Raw genomic sequence first — 8,502 nt, 5'->3', positions numbered from 1 at the left:
CTTGTGTACATGAGAGTAATTTAGTATTATTACCTGTTTTGCCATCAACACAACCCTTCTCCAGTTGCCCTCGGCTAAGTCCCAGACATTTCTCTGCCTGAAAAGGTCAAAATACCCAATAGAAATAGGTATAAAATGAAAAATGAAAATGCATTTATGTATTTTATGTGTATTTCCATGAATAATAGCAAGTAATAAAGCTTGTTATGTTCATGATTGAAACTAAATATGAAAGCTGGCTCAGTTAAGCGTCTGCTGCATTGTCCAAACTGTAAAATGTCCGCCATTCCATGTCGGTGACATGGGGCTCTGTTTGAATGTTCATGCTTTACGCACAAGCAATTGTTGCGTTACTGGATCACGGAGTCCTGGCGTTGATTCTGACTTCATGTTGCACATTTACGCTTCACCAGTCAACCAAAATGCCTTTGAAATTTAACGTCGGAAAGCATTTAGCCCTTATTTCGGCTATATAAGGGTGGGGGGTCAACTTGAAAAACAACTATCCAGGTCAATAATCTAAATTCATGCATTTAATGCACTTATATTCTTCTCTTTTGCTAAGAAATGACCAAAATCAGCTTTCCCAGTCATATGTGGCACTTGCAGATGATATTTCATTTTTACCTAGAGTTAGTTTAAAGGAGAAATTTTTCTGATTAAAATGTTGTTTTTCTTGCATATTATTATCTTCATATTGCATATTGCAGCAAAATATTAGTTTGGCTGATTATCTGTCCATTTGGCCATTTTATATCATATTTTCCACACGCGGGTGTTTTCGGTCCGAAGAAGGCAATTTTAGGCCTGTTAAAGCTTAAATGTCCTTTAAGATTTAAGGTTGTTGTGTTCAATATATGCCAACAAAATACCAAAACAAACCAAATGGACAGGCACGTGAGGCTTATGAGGGGTGGGGGAAGAATGAATTTGTTAATATTTTCACTCAAAGCATTTGATAATGCCTTTTTTGTTCTTTTTTTTTAAATACCCCAAAATGTCATTTCGAAGCAAAAAAAAAATCCAATTTCATCACAGACAATAAGCAAATCGGTGAAAATGAGAGATCAAAGATACGTTGAAGTGTAGAAATCAATAAGCTTCCAATAACTTGTTGTTTCGCACCAATAAAAGCGTGAAATCTTCAAAGCGCCTTGGTGCTAGGAGCCAATTTGTTGGCCAGCTGCCAATGATATATTCTAGCATATAATGTCATGGGTGCCTTTAAACTGCAGAAGATGGTCAATATTCACTGCCAGCTCTCATTAAGAGGTCAAAGAGAATACAAGTTTTCATATTTTGGGCACAAATAAGTACTTTTGACTATTTTTAGGTGGCAATCTGGTCAAAATGGGGCTTCATAACCGAGCCAAGACAAAAATGCTCATTTTGGGGGTTTAGAATGGAAGGAAAGGTTAAAATGAACAAGACACACACATGTAATGAAAGCCTTATAAGCTTAGAAATGAGGTTTCATGTTGTCACAGGGGCAGAAAGGCAGCTCAGATCAATGCAAGCTTCCTGAAAGGGGTTTCTGGTACTTCTTCTGGGGACACAGCTTCCCGCAGAATTCTCAACACAATACATATCATTGATCCATGTCACCTTTGTATGCAAAGACAAGCGAATAAGGTCAATACTTCCCTTAAATCACTGAATGAGAGAAGCATGTACCAAATAAAAAACAAAACTAGTTGCTGAAATGCCAAATTTTGGCAAAAAGATCCCTCTAAGGTAAATGATGAAGGGGACACTTGCTACAACAATCCTATGTTTAAGTCGGACGCCACATCCTTTCAAGCCGGGACCATGACTGTAAGCATATTGTGAGAAACAATACCAAACACAAGCTAATTGTAGGGTAACAAGTAGCATATCAACTCAGATGTACTGCATACATGCTTGGGAACAAGGAAAAACCTGTTAAGTGCCAACTTCCGCTGCCAACAAAGCACGAGCTTTACGTGTCAGGACGCGGAGCTATCAATACAAACTGCACGGGGAATTGCTCGACTGCAAGGATTTGAGTGACCACAAACCTTATTATGACAGTTTTTCCCACCTTAAGCATCATAACTATGCTTATTTGCTTGTGTACATGAGAGTAATTTAGTATTATTACCTGTTTTGCCATCAACAACCCCTTCTCCAGTTGCCCTCGGCTAAGTCCCAGACATTTCTCTGCCTGAAAAGGTCAAAATACCCAATAGAAATAGGTATAAAATGAAAAATGAAATGCATTTATGTATTTTATGTGTATTTCCATGAATAATAGCAAGTAATAAAGCTTGTTATGTTCATGATTGAACTAAATATGAAAGCTGGCTCAGTTAGCGTCTGCTGCATTGTCCAAACTGTAAAAATGTCCGCCATTCCATGTCGGTGACATGGGGCTCTGTTTGAATGTTCATGCTTTACGCACAAGCAATTGTTGCGTTACTGGATCACGGAGTCCCTGGCGTTGAATTCTGACTTCATGTTGCACATTTACGCTTCACAGTCAACCAAAATGCCTTTGAATTTACGTCGGAAAGCAATTTAGCCCTTATTCGGCTATATAAGGGTGGGGGGTCAACTTGAAAAAACAACTATTCCAGGTCAAATAATCTAAATTCATGCATTTAATGCACTTATATTCTTCTCTTTTGCTAAGAAATGACCAAAAATCAGCTTTCCCAGTCATATTTGGCACTTGCAGATGATATTTCCATTTTTACCTAGAGTAGTTTAGGTGACAATATACTAAAAGATTTTCCTACACAAATTCAATGTGAAAGCAATAACTTTAACTAAAAATAAAGTCAAACTTTTGCGCAGAGACATCCCCATAACCATACCTTTTCTTAAAGAGCATTCCAAGACGCAATGATTTAAACATAAAAAAGGGGGGGTCATACGTTATGCAAGAAAGAACTCGACGCGCAATCAGCGGTCACTGTTTTATGGCCATCTATTTACCGGCTTCGTACCAGTGAGAAGGGTTTCCCGCCATCTGTCAAAGTCTCATGTAGTCTCCAACCTTCAAGCAAAAGAGTGAATTTCTGTTAAACATCAATGTTTTCCCTACCACTTGCACAAAGAATCATTCTAAAATAAAGCCATGGCAATGGCCCCTACAGAGAATTATGTCTTCTTATAAATGATGTTCATGTTTTTAGAGAGTATAGCATTGCACTCCAAAATATTTTAGTATATTGTAACCTAAAGGAGAAATTATTCTGATTAAAATGTGTTTTTTCTTGCATATTATTATCTTCATATGCATATTGCAGCAAAATATTAAGTTTGGCTGGATTATCTGTCCATTTTGGCCATTTTATATCATATTTTCACACGCTGGTGTTTTCGGTCCGAAGAAGGCAATTTTAGGCCTGTTAAGCTTAAATGTCCCTTTAAGATTTAAAGTTGTTGTGTTCAATATATGCAACAAATACCAAAACAAACCAAATGGACAGGCACGTGAGGCTTATGCGGGGTGGGGGAAGAATGAATTGTTAAATATTTTCACTCAAAGCAATTTTGATAATGCCTTTTTTTGTCTTTTTTTTTAAATCACCCCCAAAAATGTCAATTTCGAAGCAAAAAAAAAATCCAATTTCATCACAGACAATAAGCAAATCGGTGAAAATGAGAGATCAAAGATACGTTGAAGTGTAGAAATCAATAAGCTTCCAATAACTTGTTGTTTCGCACCAATAAAAGCGTGAAATCGTCAAAGCGCCTTGGTGCTAGGAGCCAATTGTTTGCCAGCTGCCAATGATATATTCTAGCTATAATGTCATGGTGGCCTTTAAACTGCAGAAGATGGTCAATATTCACTGCCAGCTCTCATTAAGAAGGTTCAAAGAGACATACAAGTTTTCCATATTTTGGCACAAATAAGTACTTTTGACTATTTTAGGTGGCAATCTGGTCAAAATGGGGCTTCATAACCGAGCCAAAGACAAAAATGCTCATTTTGTGGGGGTTTAGAAATGGAAGGAAAGGTTAAAATGAACAAGACACACACATGTAATGAAAGCCTTATAAGCTTAGAAATGAGGTTCATGTTGTCACAGGGGCAGAAAGGCAGCTCAGATCATGCAAGCTTCCTGAAAGGGGTTTCTGGTACTTCTTCTGGGACACAGCTTCCCGCAGAATTCTCAACACAATACATATCATTGATACATGTCACCTTGTATGCAAAGACTAGCGAATAAGGTCAATACTTCCATTAAATCACTGAATGAGAGAAGCATGTATCCAATAAAACAAAACTAGTTGCTGAAATGCCAAATTTTGGCAAAAAGATCCCTCTAAGGTAATGATGAAGGGGACACTTGCTACAAACAATCCTATGTTTAAGTCGGACGCCACATCCTTTCAAGCCGGACCATGACTGTAAGCATATGTGAGAAAACAATACCAAACACAAGCTAATTGTAGCGTACAAGTAGCAGATCAACTCAGATGTACTGCATACATGCTTGGGAACAAGGAAAAAACCTGTTAAGTGCCAACTTCCGCTGCCAACAAAGCACGAGCTTTACGTTCAGGACGCGGAGCTATCAATACAAACTGCACGGGGAATTGCTCGACTGCAAGGATTTTAGTGACCACAAACCTTATTATGACAGTTTTTCACACCTTAGCATCATAACTATGCTTATTTGCTGTTGTACATGAGAGTAATTTAGTATTATTACCTGTTTTGCCATCAACAACCCTCTCCAGTTGCCCTCGGCTAAGTCCAGAACTTTCTCTGCCTGAAAAGGTCAAAATAACCCAATAGAAATAGGTTATAAAATGAAAAATGAAAATGCATTTATGTATTTTATGTGTATTCCATGAATAATAGCAAGTAATAAAGCTTGTTATGTTCATGATTGAACTAATTGAAAGCTGGCTCAGTTAAGCGTCTGCTGCATTGTCCAAACTGTAAAATGTCCCGCCATTCCATGTCGGTGACATGGGGCTCTGTTTGAATGTTCATGCTTTACGCACAAGCAATGTTGCGTTACTGGATCACGGAGTCACTGGCGTTGAATTCTGACTTCATGTTGCACATTTACGCTTCACAGTCAACCAAAATGCCTTTGAATTTACGTCGGAAAGCAATTTAGCCCTTATCGCTATATAAGGGTGGGGGGTCAACTTGAAAACCAACTATTCCAGGTCCAAATATCTAAATTCATGCATTTAATGCACTTATATTCTTCTCTTTTGCTAAGAAATGACCAAAAATCAGCTTCCCAGTCATATTTGGCACTTGCAGATGATATTTATTTTACCTAGAGTTAGTTTAGGTGACAATATACTAAAGATTTCCTACACAAATTCAATGTGAAAGCAATAACTTTAACTAAAAATAAAGTCAAACTTTGCGCTAGACCATCCCATAACCAAATACCTTTTCTTAAGAGCATCCAAGACGCAATGATTAAACAATAAAAAAAAGGGGGGTCATACGTTTATGCAAGAAAGAACTCGACGCGAATCAGCGGTCACTTGTTTTATGCCATCTATTACCGGCTTCGTACCAGTGAGAGGGTTTCCCGCCATCTGTCAAAGTCTCATGTAGTTCTCCAACCTTCAACGCAAAAGAGTGAATTTCTGTTAAACATCAATGGTTTTCCCTACCACTTGCACAAGAATTCATTCTAAAATAAAGCCATGGCAGTGCCCCTACAGAGAATTGTGTCTTCTATAAATGATGTTCATGTTTTTAGAGAGTATAGCATTGCACTCCCCAAAATATTTTAGTATATTGTAACCTAAAGGCGAAATTTATTCTGATTAAAATGTGTTTTTCTTGCATATATTATCTTCATATGCATATTGCAGCAAAATATTAAGTTTGGCTGGATTATCTGTCCATTTGGCCATTTATATCATATTTTCACACGCGGGTGTTTCGGTCCGAAGAAGGCAATTTTTAGGCCTGTTAAGCTTAAATGTCCCTTTAGATTTAAAGTTGTTGTGTTCATATATGCAACAAAATACCAAAACAAACCAAATGGACAGGCACGTGAGGCTTATGCGGGGTGGGGGAAGAATGAATTTGTTAAATATTTTCACTCAAAGCAATTTTGATAATGCCTTTTTTGTTCTTTTTTTTTAATCACCCCCAAAATGTCAATTTCGAAGCAAAAAAAAATCCATTTCATCACAGACAATAAGCAAATCGGTGAAAATGAGAGATCAAAGATACGTTGAAGTGTAGAAATCAATAAGCTTCCAATAACTTGTTGTTTCGCACCAATAAAAGCGTGAAATCTTCAAAGCGCCTTGGGCTAGGAGCCAATTTGTTTGCCAGCTGCCAATGATATATTCTAGCATATAATGTCATGGGTGCCTTTAAACTGCAGAAGATGGTCAATATCACTGCCAGCTCTCATTAAGAGGTCAAAGAGAATACAAGTTTTCATATTTTGGGCACAAAATAAGTACTTTTGACTATTTTTAGGTGGCAATCTGGTCAAAATGGGGCTTCATAACCGAGCCAAAGACAAAAATGCTCATTTTGGGGGTTTAGAATGGAAGGAAAGGTTAAAATGAACAAGACACACACATGTAATGAAAGCCTTATAAGCTTAGAAATGAGGTTTCATGTTGTCACAGGGGCAGAAAGGCAGCTCAGATCAATGCAAGCTTCCTGAAAGGGTTTTCTGGTACTTCTTCTGGGGACACAGCTTCCCGCAGAATTCTCAACACAATACATATCATTGATCCATGTCACCTTTGTATGCAAAGACAAGCGAATAAGGTCAATACTTCCCTTAAATCACTGAATGAGAGAAGCATGTACCAATAAAAAACAAAACTAGTTGCTGAAATGCCAAATTTTGGCAAAAAATCCCTCTAAGGTAAATGATGAAGGGGACACTTGCTACAACAATCCTATGTTTAAGTCGGACGCCACATCCTTTCAAGCCGGGACCATGACTGTAAGCATATTGTGAGAAAACAATACAAACACAAGCTAATTGTAGGGTAACAAGTAGCATATCAACTCAGATGTACTGCATACCTGCTTGGGAACAAGGAAAAACCTGTTAAGTGCCACTTCCGCTGCCAACAAGCACGAGCTTTACGTGTCAGGACGCGGAGCTATCAATACAAACTGCACGGGGAATTGCTCGACTGCAAGGATTTGAGTGACCACAAACCTTATTATGACAGTTTTTCACACCTTAAGCATCATAACTATGCTTATTTGCTTGTGTACATGAGAGTATTTAGTATTATTACCCTGTTGGCCATCAACAACCCTTCTCCAGTTGCCCTCGGCTAAGTCCCAGACATTTCTCTGCCTGAAAAGGTCAAAATACCCAATAGAAATAGGTATAATGAAAATGAAAATGCATTTATGTATTTTTATGTGTATTTCCATGAATAATAGCAAGTAATAAAGCTTGTTATGTTCATGATTGAACTAAATATGAAAGCTGGCTCAGTTAGCGTCTGCTGCATTGTCCAAACTGTAAAAATGTCCGCCATTCCATGTCGGTGACATGGGCTCTGTTTGAATGTTCATGCTTTACGCACAAGCATTGTTGCGTTACTGGATCACGGAGTCCCTGGCGTTGAATTCTGACTTCATGTTGCACATTTACGCTTCACAGTCAACCAAATGCCTTTGAATTTACGTCGGAAAGCAATTTAGCCCTTATTCGGCTATATAAGGGTGGGGGGTCAAACTTGAAAAACAACTATTCCAGGTCAAATAATCTAATTCATGCATTTAATGCACTTATATTCTTCTCTTTTGCTAAGAAATGACCAAAAATCAGCTTTCCCAGTCATATTTGGCACTTGCAGATGATATTTCATTTTTACCTAGAGTTAGTTTAGTGACATATACTAAAAGATTTCCTACACAAATTCATGTGAAAGCAATACTTTAACTAAAATAAAAGTCAAACTTTTGCGCATAGACATCCCCATAACCATACCTTTTCTTAAAGAGCATTCCAAGACCAATGATTTAAACAATAAAAAAGGGGTCATAACGTTATGCAAGAAGAAACTCGACGCGAATCAGCGGTCACTGTTTTATGGCCATCTATTTACCGCTTCGTACCATTTGAAAAGGGTTTCCCGCCATCTGTCAAAGTCTCATGTAGTCTCCAACCTTCAAGCAAAAGAGTGAATTTCTGTTAAACATCATGTTTTTCCCTACCACTTGCACAAAGAATCATTCTAAATAAAGCCATGCAAGTGCCCTACAGAGAATTGTGTCTTCTTATAAATGATGTTCAGTTTTTTAGAGAGTATAGCATTGCACTCCAAAATATTTTTAGTATATTGTAACCTAAAGGAGAAATTAATTGGATTAAAATGTGTTTTTCTTGCATTTATTATCTTCATATGCATATGCAGCAAAATATTAAGTTTGGCGGATTATCTGTCATTTGCCATTTTATATCATATGTTTCACACGCGGTGTTTTCGGTCCGAAGAAGGCAATTTTAGGCCTGTTAAAGCTTAAATGTCCCTTTAAGATTTAAGTTGTTGTGTTCA

Source organism: Dreissena polymorpha, chromosome 3, assembly GCF_020536995.1.
Source record: "Dreissena polymorpha isolate Duluth1 chromosome 3, UMN_Dpol_1.0, whole genome shotgun sequence".
Classification (NCBI taxonomy): domain Eukaryota; kingdom Metazoa; phylum Mollusca; class Bivalvia; order Myida; family Dreissenidae; genus Dreissena; species Dreissena polymorpha.
This window is presented reverse-complemented; position numbering follows the sequence as displayed.